This window comes from Ixodes scapularis, unplaced genomic scaffold, assembly GCF_016920785.2.
Source record: "Ixodes scapularis isolate PalLabHiFi unplaced genomic scaffold, ASM1692078v2 PGA_scaffold4__175_contigs__length_147842914, whole genome shotgun sequence".
In the NCBI taxonomy this organism is placed as follows: domain Eukaryota; kingdom Metazoa; phylum Arthropoda; class Arachnida; order Ixodida; family Ixodidae; genus Ixodes; species Ixodes scapularis.
In genome coordinates this window covers 31,852,974-31,872,707 of record NW_024609879.1, presented here as the reverse complement: position 1 = coordinate 31,872,707, position 19,734 = coordinate 31,852,974, and positions in this window count along the sequence as shown.

Below are 19,734 nucleotides of genomic sequence, written 5' to 3'. Positions count from 1 at the left end.
CTACAGGTGACAACACTTATGGCTATTTTATGTAATTATTTACTCAGGAAACTAAGCCGGATTTTCACGAGGATACTAACACCAGCCGTACCGCTTTGTTTATTACAGGCAAAGACATTTGCAGGCTACCCTATGGATTCCGCTATTTCTGGCAATTCTGACCATCGCTATTCGATTCTTCTTTTTATAGTTTCGAATAGCACGGGCAACGTTTGCATCCACGTTAACTTCTTAACGCGAATATGATAATTCTTACACTAACCACGTAATAAATATATTTCGAAGTTATGTCACGGTAAATGAAGAAAGAAGGAGAGTCATCTTGTCACGTTACTTTAACATAGTTGCTATAAAGAAAAACTCGATTTTTTTTAAGTACTTAACCTGGAACCAATTTTCCTTTTAATCAATTCAGGCACAGGAACCTAGTTTATTATTTGAATGCACAGAATAAATTGGGTTTAATAAACATTGAGTATCAACCACTTTAATTTGTATAATCAGCGTGTTATGTTTTTATTTATGAAGAAATAATGAAAATGAATAAGCATTCGTATGCTCTGAAGGCATATATATGTTCTGTGGCGTATCAACTTCAACGGCATGCTCTAAAAATTACACTGGGAAACAAATAAAATGTTTCTTACAAAGATGCTTGTAGAGACATATCTGGAAATGTCTGTACACTTCTAGGTAGAAAATATTAAAGATAAAATTATATTCGTTGTAGTAAGATTTAGATCCCTATTGAAAATAAGTCAAAAGGGACCATCAGCCTTGAAGGATTATGGGACCTCACACGCCTTCAATACCCTTCGGAAATACCCCACAGAAAAACCCTTTAGGAATACCCCGTAGAAAAACCCTTCAGTCCCACAGCCCTTTAACCCGTCAGACACTTCTTCTCAAACTCCTCAGCCCATCAACCCTTTAGACGCCCAAATTACTGTGAACCATAGACAAAAATGCAGTTCAAAACGTTCTTGAAAATTGATTGCGGACATTTAGTTGTGCATGCATACTATAACTCAAAAAGGCGATAAAGACCAACGTTAAATCATATCGAATAGGGACAACTGAGTTCATTATCACAAACAAAAATATCTTTCAAAGTACTCACAATCCCGCTGGGTAAATTTCTAATGTACGGTAGTTCAGCTAATAAAATCGAGCAGGTGCACCACACAGACACATACACAGTTCGATTAAGCAAGTTTAGTGAAAACCACGAACTTGCAAGCTGCACCAGCCACCGTTGAGAAATCCTGAGCACAGTCACGGTTTCACCCATGATGCCGTCGCGGCGGCGTCTTCGGCGTATCTTTTGCCCGCTGGATGCTTCTTAAGCCGGACTTGACGAAGAGGCGCAAGGAACAAGGCCGGACAGCGGCTGTCATCCACCGTCTCGATACCCGCAGTGTCATGATTCCGGTCCACAGGCAAAACATGCGGTGGGACGCTGACCGCGACAGCCAGGCTTGCGGCGCGTAGGCCGACAACGGCCACCATCTCCTTGAATGCGCTGAACACGGTGGCTCTCGAGCGGTGCTGAAGGCGGCCAACCGCGAGCTGGGGTTCACCTGCGGAACCAAGGGAAAAATGCATGGAACAAAACAGACCAAGGGACGAACCCTCAAAGCCATGCTCACCTTCCTGGAGGAAATTGGTCCGCTCCAGACATCCGCGGCGGCGGCGGCGGTAACAAGCGAACCACCCAACGAGCCGAGAGAAAATGGCTATACTGGCCTCCCGGCTTACAACTCTCTCCCTCCGACCACTAGAGACTAGGCCGTGCACCCTCTCCCCATCGCCGGGTGGAGAGAAGCGCAGTGTGGGTTGCTGCACTATTCGTGTTTTTGAGGACGAAAAAGGGAGGACGTCCGACTCTGGTAAAAAGCAAAATGGTTCTGTTTATTTTCTCCTTTTTGGGGACCGTTCCCCGGGGAGGAACCGGTTCCCGGGACGAGTCGCTCCCGCTTCGCCATCCCTATCTTTCCCGCGTCCCTGTTTCTTAACAACGCGCTGCTCTCGGTTTGCCCCTTGTTGCTGTTAGACAGGTGGCAGCTGATAAAGCACTTTTGCTCTACTGACCTCTAGCTCCTGGTTAGCTTAGTGGGTAGAGCGGTCCTCTTGAAATGGAGAGGTCCCCTGTTCGATACCAGGGGCAGGGGGATTTTTTTTGAGTCGCACACCAGTCCCCTAGCTGTGTCTGGACATTTCTGTTTGTCCTTTGTCCCCCTTGTTCCTCTTCTACAGGGATTATTTTCGTCTTTCTTGTCCAGCTCGCTTGCACCTTCACATTTAATTGCATTCTCTTCATAACCTTAAAAGAATGCAAGCAGTTCACCCTTGTTGTCGTCAGAACAGTGGCAGCTGATAAAACTCGTCTGTTCTACTGACGTCTAACTCCTGGTTAGCTTAGTTGGAGAGCAGTCCACTGGAAATGAAGAGGTTTCTGGTTCGATACCAGGATCGGGGGATTTTTCGGTCACCCACCAGTTGTCATTTGTCCCTCCTGTTCCACTTCTCCGGGGATTATTTTCGTGAAGAGATAACTGGAGTTACAACTTTCCAGCAGGTACATGGTCTGAAGGTGATCATCATGCTCGGCGCGTTGCTGCCCCATATTCAGCTGACAATGGGAGCGACGACGCCCCGGTAGTTGCCCGACGGGCCGAAGAAATCCGCCAGCTCGCGAGACTCCGGATGCAAAACCAGCAGCGCTTCGACGCTGGTCGCTACAACCTTCGTTGCCGGGACGTACACTACAGGCCCGGGCAAAAGGTGTGAGCGGGAACGCCATACCGTCACCACGGCCTGAGCGAGAAACTATTGAAACAGTACTTTGAACCATACAAGTTACTTCGTCGCCTCGGGGAGCTCAACTACGAAGTGGTACCCGACGGAACGCAAGCAATATTACGGCGTCGACCACAACCCAAGCTGGTTCATGTCGTTCGATTCAAGCCATTCGACGCTCGGTATGACTGTGGGCCTTTTGTGTTCCAAATTACCGTTTCTTTTTATTGGCCTTGTTTGATGTTGCATCAAGGCGCTGCGATTTTTAAAATTACAACGGTTAAACCAGCTGAACTACGAAATTAGGGAGAAAGGAGTAAAGACAAGTGATCGCTGGACTACCAACTATTTAATAAAGATTCTTCGTTTTCTTATCTTTGTCTACTGGCGTTGTGGCTACCTTCTCTTGTTCCTACTTGACTTTTCTGTTCCATCTCGGATGCTGGTTTTCTGGAGGAATCTTTTTTCGCTTTCCTGTAGAGCAATAGATGGTGAACTAACGCAGTTTTCTTTATTATCTTCTATGGCCAAAGCCTCAAGTATTTCACGGGCGAGCTGGTCTTTGTGGTGAGCTAATATGGTACCCAATTCGAGCTTGGCCTCGCACGTGCGTACTCGGCAATGAGCGGCTAAGTGCCTCAGCCCTTCTAGGGCTCTTATATTTGCTGCATGCTCCCGTGCTCGATCGTTCACGCACCTTCCCGTTTGTCCAATATACACACGCCCACATGACAGTGGTATGTTATAAACTACTCCCTTTTCGCGTTGGACGTACTTATTCTTATGTTTGGTGTTGCAAGTGCCGGTGTTGTTGGCCTCCCCTAGATTAACCTTCCGGCACATTGCATACCCCTTGCTTGGTGCCGAGCACACTACTTTGACGCCCTGCCTTGCGGCGATCTTTTTCAATCTATGTGTGACTCCATGATTATACGGAACCACCGCGAAAGGTGATCTAGGAACCTTCTTTGGTGTGTTAGAGTCATTCTTTCGGCTGGATTTCTTGATGTTTTGGCAGAGTTTTTCACAGATGGAGGCTAAGAAGGGTCTCGGATACCCGGCCTCATGAAGTCTGGAGATTTGGGTCTTGAAGCTTCGTCCCACCTGATGTGAACATTTTTTTCTGAGGCTAGCTGTGAGGGCTGTGGTGGGGACCCCTTGCTTTACATTTTTCGAATGTTCTGAGTCAAAGGGAAGGAACCCTTTCCCCCGATCGCGTTTCGTATCTCCAATAAACGTCTTCCTTTTGTAAGTCTAAGGCCAAATTCAGAAACCTGATAGACTTATCGGCGGGAAGCTCGTATGTAAAGGTGAGGCCCATGCAATTTGTTTGAAAATCCCTAAGAGTGGTGTAAAGGCATCCTTCTGATGTTTCATCAACTGGGGTGGTACATAAAATAAGAAAGTCAGAAAGTCATCAACATACCGAAAAATAACTGCACCTCGTGGATCTTTCAAAGCTTGTTGTGTAGCAACCCCACAGGCGCCTAAAAAGACGTCGCACAAATATGGTGCCACTTTTGACCCGATGCACACTCCACTCTTCTGGACAAAGTGCTGATCTTTGTAAGTCACTACTGTTGCGGAGAGGTAAACCTTTAAAACCTCCAAGAAGGTGTCAACGCTAACACCTACTTCATTTTGGAATTTCGCAAGGCCTTGATTTTCAATGGTATTTCTGAGGACGTGCAACAGCATTGCTTGAGGGATGGTGTAGTACATGTCCTGTACGTCCAAGGAAAACCCCGAGACTATACTATTTCCTTTTTCTTCAAGATAAGTGATTCCTTGCTCTGAGTTGGGGATCCGGAATGGATCCTCTATATGTATTTTTGAGAGATGTTGTGCCAAAAACCTTGAAACACATGTTTGCCACGTTGTCCTCTCGGAGACTATGCCCCGAAAAGGAATGCCTTCTTTGTGAGTTTTGGCGGAGAAAAACACCAAAAGCTGGCCTTTTGCCGCTCCTTTGATCTTGGTGCAAAGGCTGGCTTGATTTTGGTCGAACAGGTCAATGATGGTTCTTTTTGCTGCTTTTGCCCGTTGATTTTCTACTTTTATGAAATTCTCATTGATCGCTTGTTGGGCCTTTTCTTCATAGATGTTTGAATCCAGAACCACAAAACCTCCTTCTTTACCGAGACGCACAGTTTCAGGTCTTTCCTTCGTAACTCTTGAATGGTAGATCTGAAGCTTACCTTTGCCTTGCCCTGGTGTTTGAGGTTTTCAAAGGCTTGGATGCCCTCATCTATGATTTGAGGGCCTTTCTCTTGGGGGGCCTTGGCGACTATATTCCTTACGAGAGCAATGTTGTCCACCCTCTCGAGCTTGGGAGCGATGGCGAACTTAGGCCCTTTTTCCAGCACCTGTCTTGCTGTTGTGGAAACCTCTATATTGCCGATCAGCTGGATCAGATGCTTCCTCTCATGTTCCTTGGCTAGTCGATGTGCTGCTAAGAGTTGACGCCAAATCGGGAGGAAACTTTGAATCCATAGGTTCTCCGCCGTGTACCTGGTCCATTGCGATGTGATTGGAAAACCAGTTGTAGGTAGGACACCTGGCTCGCAGAACATCGGTGAGGAGGCGGACTTGCCGCCATTTTTTGGATATGAGGATCTTGGACACTCGTTGAGCGTGCCCCTGGGATGGCTTTACCCCTCCAAAGAAGGATTGGACTTCAACCAGGAGGATCTTCTTTTGTATGCTCTGAGAAATCAGTCTTGCTTGGCAGATGGAAGTTGCAATACAATGGCATAAGGCCTCCAGTTTCAGAAGGTTGAGAGTAAGAATAGGCATGCTCAGATAACTAGAAAGATAACTAACAGGGGGTAGAAGCTCAGCTAGTTGGTGGTACATATTACAACGGTTCAACCAGCTGAACTACGAAATTAGGAAGAAAGGAGTAAAGACAAGTGATCACTGGACTACCAACTATTTAATGAAGATTCTTCGTTTTCTTCTCTTTGTCTACTGGCGTTGTGGCTACCTTCTCTTCTTCCTACTTGATTTTTCTGTTCCATCTCTACTTGATTTTTCTGCTCTATACGAAACGCGATCGGGGAAAGGGTTCCTTCCCTTTGACTCAGAACATTCGAAAAATGTAAAGCAAGAGGTCGCCACCACAGCTCTCACAGCTAGCCTCAAAAAAACATGTTCACATCAAATGGGACGAAGCTTCAAGACCCAAATCTCCAGACTCCATGAGGCCGGGTATCCGAGACCCTTCTTAGCGTCCATCTGTGAAAAACTCTGCCAAAACATCAAGAAATCCAGCCGAAAGAATGACTCTAACCCACGAAAGAAGGTTCCTAGATCACCTTTCGCGGTGGTTCCGTATATTCATGGAGTCACACATAGATTCAAAAAGATCGCCACAAGGCAGGGCGTAAAAGTAGTGTGCTCGGCACCAAACAAGGGGTATGCCATGTGCCGGAAGCTTAATCTAGGGGAGGCCAACAACACCGGCACTTGCAACACCAAACATAAGAATAAGTGCGTCCAATGCGAAAAGGGAGTAGTTTATAACATACCACTGTCATGTGGGCGTGTGTATATTGGAAAAACGTGAAGGTGCGTGAACGATCCAGCACGGGAGCATGCAACAAACATAAGAGCCCTAGCAGGGCCGGGGCATTTAGCCGCTCATTGTCGGGCATGCACGTGCGAGGCCAAGCTCGAACTGGGTACAATATTAGCTCACCACAAAGACCAGCTCGCCCGTGAAATACTTGAGGCCTTGGCCATAGAAGATAATGAAGAAAACTGCATTAGTTCACCATCTATTGCTCTACAGGAAAGCGAAAAAAGATTCCTCCGGAAAACCAGTATCCGAGATGGAACAGAAAAATCAAGTAGGAAGAAGAGAAGGTAGCCACAACGCCAGTAGACAAAGAGAAGAAAACGAAGAACCTTTATTAAATAGTTGGTAGTTCAGCGATCATTTGTCTTTATTCCTTTCTCCCTAATTTCGTAGTTCAGCTGATTTAACCGTTGTAATATGTACCACCAGCTAGCTCAGCTTTTACCCCCTGTTCATTTTTAAAAGAGGGGAGTAATGCCACATGCGCCACCGAGCGAGTGAGTGCGTGACGGAATGTTTACTGCGCTTGGCTTTCGCGCAGCGGCCCCAGGCTCAATTCTCGAGAACAGCCGCCTCTTTTATTTATTCTTTCAATTTAGCGTTCTCTAAATTTGAGAACCTTGTCTGATCTAGGTACGAATGTTGATTGCAGAAAACGTTTTACGCCAAGTGTTCCAGAAACCCACGTGAGTACAAAAAGTTCTCAGCATGGCGCTCCGAAGTCAGTCTCGCCCAGCGCTCGATCCTGCTGTTTCTGTGATATCGACGCCTGAAACGCTAACCCTCTCCTATATCGTTTTTTTTTTTTTTTTTTTTTTTGGGGGGGGGGGGGGGGGGGTCACAAGTTTGCCCTAATAAATGTTTAGTTCCTTCAGTTACTAGCCACCACGTCGTTTATAATTCGTGACAATATTTCCCAAATGCATTTGGGAGATGTTCCCAAAGGCATTTGAAAAGTCCCATAGCGTGTCCTCTTGCTACATATAAAAAAAAAAATCGGCATGGAAGCAGCCTTCTACCGTGCTTTGAGGACTTCCTAACTAATCGTGATCAAGTTGTTTGCGCTTACAAGGTGGCTTCTCCTTGCCACCCGTCATCTCAGGCGTACCCAAGGAACCGTCCTTGGGCCTCAGCGTTTTTATATTGATTTACCTAAATGTTTGTTACCTTCGATTCATTTGTTTGCCGACGATTGTGTTTGTTTCCGTGAAACGTTCACTGGCAGTGACTTACGTGCGTGCGAGTCAGATGTTAACGCTGTACCTGTGTTCCTGAAGCAGTCGGCAGATGATCCAACGTGTTAACATAGGTAAATATGCTCTCATCTCTCCTAGTACGACTTACCTGGCTTGTTAGCGAATGAATGGGGATCCCCTAGCATTTGTAAGATCAAGAAAGTTTTTAGGCGCCTATATCAAATATGACCTTAGATGCAAATCTCACATTGACTTTATTATTAGCAAAGGTAATCACATGCTCGGCTACTTGAAGCGTAATTTCTGCTCAGCCTTTACATTCATTAAATTACTTTTTACATATCTATGGCTCGTTCCCTACAAGAGTATGCCTCTTCCATATAATATCCGAACATAAAAATTCTCGTAAGTCAATGAGAAATAATACTAAATGACTCATTTCGTTTACTTTATTCCCACTATTAACGTACTGCGAGTGCATATTTAATGATATCTAACTTGGTTCTGCAACTATTAACATCACCTCGTAAATTAAAAAAATCGGCCTTTTCAAAAATATATCTTATCACGAATTTTATTGCAGTACACAACTCGCCTACCCCTTATATATATTGTCGCGGTTGGATAACCATAATAAAGTAGGCATATCATGCAACATTAATCATTTTTTTATTTCCTTTTGATCTCACGCGCCTTTAATGACTTAGACTACCTTTACCTTTAAATCGCAACCATTCACGAGTTAGATTTATTCCAAGCCGCCGTTCATATTGTAATTGACTAACCATTTCATAGATATTGTGTCTTGCTGTGTATTGACTAGGGCCATCTTTTTACTCTGGATTTTTTGTTTTATGTTATGTACCACTCTCCTTTCCAATGCCTAACGCCCCTAAGGGTATGTATGTATGAATAACATTAATCCCTTTTCAATGGCTACCCATGCTTTTTTTTTACTTAATGGCGATTATTTTTTTAGAGCGCAGCTCTTTGGCGCCCGTTTCCGGCTTCAACTGCGTCGCCGTCGGTGTAACCACGCGGTGCTTTATGGAAAATGTCCTATTATGCATCCCGCGGGGAGGAGGAGGAGGGGGAGGGCAGGATGAGCAGAGAAGGGAGAACTAGGGGAGGGTAGGAGGAGGGGGAGGAGGAAGAAGGTGAGGAGGAGGGAAAGGGAGAAGATGAGGAGATAAGGAGGAGGGAGGAGGGGTAACCTCCCCTCAGTACCCTACCCTCCTCCTCCTCAAGAGCTGCGCTCGAATTTAGCGTTATAGGCCTTAAACGTCTTTTTTTTTTTTTTTTTTGGTTACAATCATAGTGTTGTTATTACGACTCTGATTCTTTCATTTCCTTTAATGACGTGTTGAGGATAACGAATTTAAGTTGCTTCACTAAAACGCAAAACTAAACAAAAAATTTTGAATTTTTCTTTTTAAATTCTTATTTGACAGCTATATATTAGCTCTTTATAAGAGCCAGGTATTCGCAGAAGGTCGATGCCTATAAAAAAAGAAAGGTGGCGATGTGGGGTAGTTGGTTCATACTGACGAAAAGGCAAACAGCGCACTGTAAACGGGGACTAAAGGAAGTGCAAACAGGACAATCGCTGACTCTCGACTGAAATTTAATTTAATCACGTGTTTTGTTTTCGTGTGATTAAGTTTCAGTTGTGAGTCAGCGCTTGTCCTGTTTTCACTTCTTTTGGTCCCCGTTTACTGTGCGCTGTATGCCTTTTCGTCTATACAAGAAGGTTTTTGCCGTCTTATTCTTAAGGTTAGCTACATCTATTCAAAGCACAACAGAGTATCTACACAGATTTACGCGATTAAGAAAGAAAATGATAAAACATAATGAGTATAGACACTGAAATTAAATATTGCTAAACCAGCTAGACATTATTTTAATTTTTTATCGTCTACTGCCACCTGGTTTTCAAATGGCTACTATATTGTTCACTTCGCAGAACACAAATGCACAACAGTATTCCTAGATATCATGAGAAGAGAAATGTAGCGCTCTATAATAAAGAGAAATTAAATATCAACGTTATATCAGACTATACAATAATTGATCCGTATTACGAATATCTTATAATAAAATGTAAAGGTACCATTCTTGTAATTGTGTATATTATTATACCTCGCGGTACTGTATCACGGATTTCAAGATATCTGTAACATATGCTGCAATGGTGCGCTCAAACTGTTAAACATGCTATTAACTCTGGGGACTTTAGTATATTCATTTTATGTGCAGAATCAGGCAAACAAAATCTGCTCGATAATTTTAAAAGTTTTGTTCATAAAATATATTTGACGTTCCGTCCAGTGTAACCGATGTGTCTCAAACATTGGACGATTTGAGTTTTTAAACTATTAAATTAATGATTTGTAATAATATGGGATCTTAGTGACTATTAAGCAATTTTTTCGTACCTTATTCTACGTAAACAACGCTCAATGTAGGCGCCAATTATGTATAAGATAATTCATCTATACCACAGTTAAGTTGTTTTATAGTTTAGTACATAAAACAAACTGGAGAAATGTCGTTGATTAGGATTACACCACTGAAGCATACGACCCTTTTCAAGCAGTTATTAAGCGACTCTACGTTCGAGCGTTTCAAAAAGGTAGAATATAAAAACAACAAAAATCTAGAAAAAAGTGGAACGATGCAGCACTTACTTAAAATAATAAAACAATGCAACAAGCTCTACATATTTTTTTTTTAAACGAGCATGGTCGAAATATGGCCTGAATTTAATAAACTAACTAAATAAATAAGGTTTTCTTGTTAAACGACTATAGAATGCCTATCATGAAACCAAGTCTTCAAAAAATGCAGTAACCCGACGAACGGCTGGCAATCTGTGAACTGAACAAATTAACGTAAAAAAAACAAAAACAGAACGGCTATTTCTTAACTTGTTATTAAAGGCGAGTTTTGTACTGAGACTATGCTCACTAATAAACTTAAAGCCTATTTGTTTATATATGCTGTTTCTAATAATAATGCTATTGGCATTTAGGATTGTCTACGCAGAGCATTAAAATGTATACACATATTTTTTTTTCTTTCCCTCTACTCAATTAGAAATATTCCCGCGTGAGTCACCGAGAACGAATGGTAGAAGACTTGTGTTTTCTCTTTCCACCGAGTGTAAGATATAAGGAGGACAGAGGGACCCTGCCTTCTCAGCTTCGCACTAGCTTACTCCCGAACTTTCGGGGTCGAATATTCGGCTGACCGAAAGTAGGAGAGAAGGAGCTGAGCGATGGTCTTGCCGACTCATTTCAATGATTCATTCCCGCGACAGCCAGTTTCACGCCGACGCTCCGGCGTTCCCTGCTGCTTTGTCGACGCTTTTTCTTTTTTTTCTTCTTTTTTTTTGTTTCAACACAGGTTCGCCGATTAAACCTCTACTTTCAGTTCATTATTCATCGCCTCCTCTCGTTCGTCCGTGAAGCAGCATACAAAAGCTCAGACTATAAAATAAGTTACTTCATCAGTGGGTCACACCTACACATGTGTAACCTAGATTTCAGTAGCGGGATATTTTCTTTCAAATTCTAGATTGCAAGGGTGTTGGTGGTTTACAAAGGAGGAGACGAAAAACACTTAAACTAATTGCAGACCAGTCTCGGTTCTAGCGATTTTTATGACTCTTAAATTTATGCAAGTAAAATAATATAATAGCAAAGCAGTGGTACTGTTTCAAGAAGAATAAATCATCTACAGTGATCTTGTTAAACATAAAAAAATAATATGATTGAAAATTTCTTGGCGAAGCTGTATAAATTAGGAGCGTTTCTTTACTGAAAGATTGCTTTCGATCCAGTGAAGTAAAATGTTCTTCCGGAAAACAAATCTCCAAATATAAAAGGAGCTGAAAATCACCCAGATTAATAAAACGCTATTTATTAAATCTTTTACAATACACATACACTAATCACCTAAAGTCGAATAGGGTAGAATAAAATATGGCGTCTCGTAGGGGTCCATTCTAAAACCATTTTTATTTTCAATTTTCATGAATGACATTATAAAGAAACTGCAAACAGAAGATATAAGTTTATATGATTTTGTAAAAAATATTTTCTGGGGGGGAAAATATTTAAACGGTATCAAAAAAAAAAAACAATTACATTATATTTCGACCAGAAAGTGAGCGTATTCAACGGGAAATACAAATTTATTTTAAAAGCGAAATCATTGAACATGTTATGTAACAAGTTCTTGGCGCTTTTTTTATGAACATTCAAAATGGTAATTCCATGTAAAGAGGGTAAGAGCGGCAATTTCGCGATACATTGAGGTTATCTTTAGCTTTTACTTGGATTGATCTATTGGGTAAAACAAATTCTATAATATATATATGAGTTTATTCACGCCTTCACTACTTTTTTCTCGTAGGGTGGTCTTTTACAAAATAATATATGGAAACCCCCTACATACCCAAAATGTGTCCTGCGCTTAGGCAATAATAAACCGTTCATATATCACTCTAGTCTAGTCATTAGAAAGCACCGGTAATTAACAAATCTAAATGCTTGCAAGATGAAATTAGCGAGGGTCATTTGTATTTAGATCAAATCCGTACGAACTGAATTTTTTAAGGGTCATAATCTGAAATATTCCGCATTTAATATTCGGACCATGAGCTACACAAAGAAGAAAATACCGCGCGTATTTTTTCCTTTGTGTAGCTCCTGTGCCGAGAATTGTATTGTCTAATAAGTAAGACACACAGAAAAACCTATTCCATGCACCCGATGTTTTGAATAACAACCCTGATCTTATGAATATTATTGGGGCGGTATGTCTTTGCAAGCTCTGAAGAAAAATATAAAGTTGTACCATTTGTCGTTTCAGGAGTGACAAATTAGCTTTTTATGGGGGTGTGAACTGGTGCCGCATTTTTTTTTTATGATTTGAAAAACAAAATTGTTTTGTGTGAATGGTTTCCTTGGAGTATACTGCAGTCATTTTTTTATGCCAATTGATTTCCTGGTGCCTCTTTCTGTGACGCGTTTGTGCAGTTATATATATATTGATGTATGTTGTTTCTTCGGTTCATGGGTGACAGTCTGGATCTTTTTTTGGGTTTTGTCTTTTGAATGAAGGGTTTTTCTTGTTGTTTCCGTGCATTTTATATTTGTTTTGTGTTGGTCGTACTAATTTTCTTTTCTCTGTTTAACATTTTTTTTGCCTGGGATTGCTGAGTGATGACACCGGGGAAGAGGGAGGGGACTGTCGCCTGGTCAGGCATGCAGAGGCGTTTTGTGACGGATCCTCCCCCCCCCCCCCCCCCCCCGCCCTCTCTAACAACTATACTACTCGCCGGTTCTTAGAAAAAAAAGACTTTGGTTTGGACTTTGACGTTAGGTTGTATATCGTCTTTTTGGGGCTTTCATTGGCACCAAATTGCCACAGGGAAAACCGTTTTTTTTTTTTTGCTAAAAAGATTGTGATGCTTTGGCATGGTGCTGGACGTACCACAAGCTAAAATGTTAGAAAAAAACTTTTAAAATGTCGGTAAAGTTTGAGGACCAGCGAAATGTAGGGAGTCCCGCTAATAGTTTATAAACATTGACTATTAAACCATTATAAGAAAAGAAATAGACGCCGTCGTCAGGCACTCATTGTAGATGGCCCGACTTCATTTATTAGAATAAAATGTAAAATGTTGTTTATACTAGCAGTTTTTGATTAGTTCCTGCATATAGAAAATAACAAAAAAAATTTGTTCAGTAGTGGATTCTGCAGGGTATCTCAAATAGCGGCCAGGCTCTTTAAATCGACCGCAAAAATCGGTTGCTCAACCTAGCGCGCTACGAGTTTGTGCAACGTTGCCCACAGTTGATGCATTTTTCTATAAAACATGCAAAGAGCGAGCTTGCTTGAGAAAAAAGTAAGAAAAAAAAAAGTTCTAACTCCTATGGAAACATAGCGAAGCCACCGGTCTTGAAACGATGGGTCGCTTTTTGGCATGGGAGACAAGAGATGGCGCAAACGGTCGCGACGCCAACTGCCGCAAACGAGCGAGCATAGGGCGCCAACAGCGGGCGTCATTAGCAGATGAACTTTTCGACTCAACAGCGGCCCGCGTTCCGCAGTCGCGGAACCCAAAACAGGCGCGGTAACAAGGAAGTGCAAAGCAGACGACATAAGAATCCCCCCCCCCCAAAAAAAACAAACAAAAAAAACAGTATAAATAACCCCTGAAACCATTTTTTAATCGATTATGTACCCATTCAATGTGTTTTATTAGTAAGGATGATAAAATCATGCATTGGCAACTGACATCGAAAAAGCTCGCGCCGCTTTTGAGTTGAAAATATCGTCTGCAATGGACCTTTTCCGAGAAGCGTTCTGCGCACGCGCGAGTGCCCGATGCCAAGCGGCGGAAATCGGAACGAAAAATCGAGGAAATTCGGAATGAGCCTGTGAATAAGCGAGTAGAACAGGTAATTGCAGCATATATATAATTGGGTTACACAAAAAAAGAAAGTTGACGGAACGAGAAACACAACGATTGGGTGGTCCCCACGGATGCCCATCTTTAAGCTCGCGTTGGGCACGCGCCGCAGCTCGGAGAGCGAAGAAACTGGTAGCGCAGCTCCCGGTATTGATTGGTAGCGCAGGTAGGTCACTTCCTCGAATTTTAGTTCCTGCAGCCACCGCCTGGTGCCGTCGGTATGTGGAAAAAGTCCATTTGACGCCGGCTCTCGGCGTCGTATGCTCGTCCGTTGGCGTCAGTTGGCGTCGCGACCGCTTGCGCCATCTCTTGTCTCCCGTGCCAGACGGCGCCGTACTGTTCGGAGACCGGTGGCTTGGCTGTGTTTTCATAGGAGTTAAGACTTTTTTTTTTAGTTTTCCCTGAGTTAAGTTCGCTCTTTGCAAATTTTATTGAAACAAGACACCACCGATGGTCAACGGTGTACAAAATCGTAGCGCGAAATGTTCAGAAACCAATTTTGGCAGTCTATTTAAAGAGCCTAGCCGCTTTTTGAGACAACTTGTATATTTGATGTTTCTGCTGCTATTCGGCACTGTTCGATTGGAACTCAGACCTAGCTGATATAACACCATTTTCGCACTTCTAATAATTTCATCTCCACTCAGACGAAAGTTAAGGGGCAAGGGGGGAGGAGGAAGGGGGAGTTAATACTTTTTAATAAAGAACGTGTATTTGGGGTTTTTCCAAAATGAATGGAGATGTAAACAATAGCAAGATTGGGCAGTGTTTGTTTTACTTTTACATACCAGTGATTTATACCACCAGAGAAAGACGTATGTCTCCCTCGCCCACTGGAGTCGGTGCAATTTTCGTCTTCCACTCACGTCGTAGGCTATGGCTATTCTACCACTACTACGGTTGCTGTCCCAAAGGTAGAGGCGATGCCTCCCATGCATTCTCCGCAGCTCAGGTGAGCCGCGGCTGGAAAGTTGATGCAGCTCCTTTTGCAAACGCCAGCCGTGTTCGACTTTTTTTTTTTTTTTCTGCTGCTTGAGGAGTGTTATTCGCAAGTGTACAACACTTAAGAAACACTGATTGAAGTTTAAAAAATTGCGGTTTATTCAGCTGATGACACTTAGTCAGAATAAGCTAGCCTTATTTTCCTTATCAAAAGCGCATCCTGTTTTTGCTCTTAAACAAGAAGCGAACATCCGGACGTCGCAGAGTCCAGCTGGTCTACGACTGCGGCATCCGGCGACCGAAGGCGCTCGTGCGTACCAGCGCCTGAGTTGTCCCTCTGCTCATTTCGCCCGGTCGCTTGTTTTTATCCCGCATCTGCCATGCATCGACCGCGTTGTGCAATTGCAAGCGAGGCGAGGGCTCGCTCTGGAGACTCGAGCAGCTGTGGGATTAAACTCCAGCTGCAGATCCTCAATGCGGTAAAAGGAAGGGCCAGGTGGCATGTGCAGAAGTACAACTTGTCCCTAGACACATGGGCCCTCGTCGTGGCATCTGATGTTTCCACAAAATATATATAAACGGAATTTTAAGGAAGCCGAAGAGCTCGCCTTCTGAACTCTATGACGAGTTCGGCGAGGAACGTAGAATCATATCGGTCGAACTGAAAGTTAGCAGAAAATGGGCCGACCTCAAATTGTGATTAATGCTTTCAATGCTCCTCTGAAATCCAGTGATATATGTTCGTCGTTGAGCCTTGCACAGATCGTTTCTCATCCGACTTGATTCGCGGCTTCAACTGCCACCATATTGAATTTAATATTGACTCATTGCTCTGAACAATGCTCACATGTAACATAGATGCCAAAAAATAGGCTACCATCATTTGTTCAACAATTCACTTACGATCCATTTCCAAACGTTTTCTACATCAGCACAAATATGTTAGGTATTTAACGCAAGAATGACTTTAATAAAAATGTGAAGGTTTAAATAAATTTCTACAATCATTTCTCGACGGATTTGAAGAACGGTCAGTTCATTGCAGCTGGTCTTATTTAAAAATAAGGTCCCATTGCTAGTTAACCTTTTCATACCCTTCGTGTAATGCATTACCACTTACAGGCACCTTGGTAGAATTTGTACATTAGACATCTCTCCAATCGAAAAAAAAAAAATGCTTCCATCACGCCGCAAAAGTGCCATTCCATGCGAAAGGAAATGCAGCATTTTTTTTTGCCTGAATGAAGTGCGAAAGAATAAATGCGACTAAAGAAACCTCTCAACTAAACAAAAAGTGTTTTAAAATACAAATTTTGTTTTCGCTCATATCAAGCCTAAATTTCTGAAATTCGCAGAAAAGTGATGTAGTTGATAAATAATGTTGCTTTCCACACAAGTTTTGGTGGGCACCTCCTTACTTAATCATATTACGTATCTTACACTAAAATAAAAATTCTGAAAGACGCCGTTTTCTGTAAATATTAGAGGTCCAAAAAGAATATTATGATATTTACTTAAAATTTTTAGTCAACTTAGAGTTTTGTTTTAGCTGAAATACTTTTTTTTGTTTGTTAATATAAAACTAATAATTAAATAGTGTATGTTAAATCTTCAAAACATTTTTGTTCCGTTTTACTTTACTGACAAATTCCTCTGTTTTTGCAGAAACAGTCTTACTAAGAGATATAAAAATAAATGTGGGGATAGATGCCTGTAAATTTCGAAATAGCATTCGAAATACATGTAATTTGTTCAACATAAAAAGAAGTAATTGTAAAATTACCTTTTGTTGTTGCTGAGAGCTTAATTTTTAAAAAAGAGCCTCTCGGACCATGCCTCCAGGCGCCCGTCACGTAGACGACACGCTGGCGTTCACCAACGGTGTAATACGTCGCCGCAATGTCTTACACGCTGTCCCGAAAACACGAGTTATTCAGTTGCCGTAGATGTTACCCGGACTTCCATGCATTGATATCCATATGATCAATCTTCTGATGGCAGAAGGCGTCAGTAGTGCAATTGCTACATCAGCCGTTAAAACCTTAATCTTAGTGTCCGCCAAGTCTGACACTCAGGTGGCAAAGACAGCACCTATGTAACTCCCACCTCTTATCAAACACATTTCCTTTAGCAATACTAGTGAGTTCGAATTTCGAGACATGTTTTGCTGGCCTCCAATGTATTTCGAAGTTTAAAATGTTGTTCTTGTATGGAACCTCAAGTTTGTAAGCCAGAGTTAAATGATGATTCAATCATCACACTGCTTTTGGCAGAACTACACATTCTGTCAAAACTCATTTAATCCCACCTGGAAAGCTATAACACCGTTATCATTTTTCACCAGTTAAGAATTATACGATTTAAGATGCTTTTGTATCTCGACATACACAGACAAAACCGACGAGAAGTATGCATTCCCACACTCGGGAATCAAGCGATGCATGTCTGCGTTCGTTGGCAGTTCGTTAGCTAGGCAGAAAAATAATAAAATTCAGACGCAAGTATGATTACGAAATGTATAGAGCATACAGATGCATAGAAGTGAGGATAACCTCCACTTCAACTGAATAAAATGTGCTTCAGGAAAGCGCTGTAGTGTTTCCGCCGGCGTCTCATCACGTCGACGCCTCGTGGGGGAACGCCGGCGTCTGTCGCCTACGAGGCGGGCTCCTGGAGGCAAGGCGGAAGAGGCTCCTCTTTAAAGAGAAATTATTATATTTGGCGAAATAACTATTATTTTTTTAATCTTTTTATATTGTCACGGGTGGTGACCAAAAATATAGGAAATAGACAAAAAGAAATACACGTTTAATGTGGCGAACTTGTGCCAAAAATAAAAGAGTACAAAAGATAATAATAGAGCGTCGCGGGCGTCGAAGTCGGCGTTACAGCAGTGTCGAACGCTGGGGCGAGACTGGCTCCGGCTTGCCGCGCGGAGCCGCTTTTGTACTACACGCGTTGGCTTCTGGAGCATTCGACGTAGAAGGTTCGACGCGTAGAACATTCTAACCTAGAATCAGCTAGACGGTTCTTGAATTCACCAGAACATCACATTACACTGTCAACAAAAATGCGTAGCCGCGGCCAGGAATCGAACCCTGGCCCTTCGCGTGGGAGGTAAGCGCGGTAACCGTTAGGCTACGGCCGCGCGGCCTACTTGGCGCGCGGCATTACTCCCCCCATAAAAAGTGCATCGCCACGATGCAACACAAAACAAAACAAAGCACATGAAAAGAACGGCAAACTAAAAGGTCATTTGAAACACATAAGATCCACAGTCCTATCGAGCGTAATACGGCTTCAGGCGCACGACGTGGACGACTTCAGGTCGTGGTGGGCGGCGTGATGATGTTCTTGTTCCGTCGGGCATCACCTCGTAGTTCAGCTCGCCGAGGCGACGAAGTACCTTGTATGGTCCAAAGTACCGTTTCAGCAGTTTCTCACTGAAGCCGCGGCGACGAATGGGCGTCCACACCCACACCCTGTCTTCGGGCTGGACGTGAACGTCCCTGCGACGAAGGTTGTAGCGGCCCGCGTCGACTCATCTATTTGTAGATGAGTACGTGCCCGACTTTTTTATTCGCACTCACTGTAAAAAAGAACTGGTCTATGTTTAAAGATGTGGTAACTATTTATTTAATAAATACATGCCATTATGCATCAAACTGTCAAAGCATTGATCCGCTTGGTTCACTGTATCCGTAAATAGCCTCTTAAATAGAAAAAAGGCGGCTATTCCGGAGAGCCAAACTGTGATAAGCAAGAACACTGAACTGCTTATCACCATTAAGAGGTCTTGTTTAATGATGCACTTAAAAATGCAAAGCACATATTTTTTATATCACGCATTCTTCCGTACTGGTCAAAATTCCAAAATAATTCTGGAAATTAATTGGTTGTTCAAAGCAGAACTGAATACCTCTAAATGATTGCAATGGTATAACCCTTCCTTTAGATGAATGTTGCTCAGTATTGAACCAACTAATCTACAAGTACTCCTTGGCAGTTTCTCTGTTTGTCTTCCTGAAGTTGCTGTTACATATTTCCCGCCTGTGGAACCTGCTTCCGTCAGCTGGGTTTGTGTAATGCATATAATCAAATACTTAAAGCTTTCTTTATTATCAGGAACTCATGGTATTTACTCAAAATTCTTGAAAAAAGTCTGAAGTGCACTAATCCACTCTATTCTCAAATCTTTTTTTCCAAGTCACTAGGGTCTTGTTTGGTACCGAGTGATTGGAAAGTGGGCAAAATTGCTCCTTTATTTAAATCCGGTGACGTATACTTAAAACTTAACTACCGGCCCATCTTATTTACAAGCGGCCCTGAGAAAGTTTTGAACATATAATTTATCTTAACATGGGTACATTTCTTGGAACTAATTTATTTTTATCTCATGCCAGCGCGGGTTCTGTAAGCCATTCGCATGTGAGATCTAAGTAATATATTATAAAAATACGTATTTAGTGCCTTAGACAATTAATTTTATGTCGACCGCGGATTCTTAGATCTTCCTCAAGCTTTTGATCTTATTTCTCACCAACTTCTTCTTTTTCTTTAAGTGGAGCAACCTAACATTGTTAGGAACATTATTTATCTTACAGAACTCAGTTCGTAACCGCTAACGATTTCGTTCTTCCTTTTGCGAGGTTGGCTCTGGTGTGCTGCAATGCTTGGTCTCTGGCCCCTGCATTATCGGGTAATATCCTCTAATGCCGAAAGATTCATACTTCAGA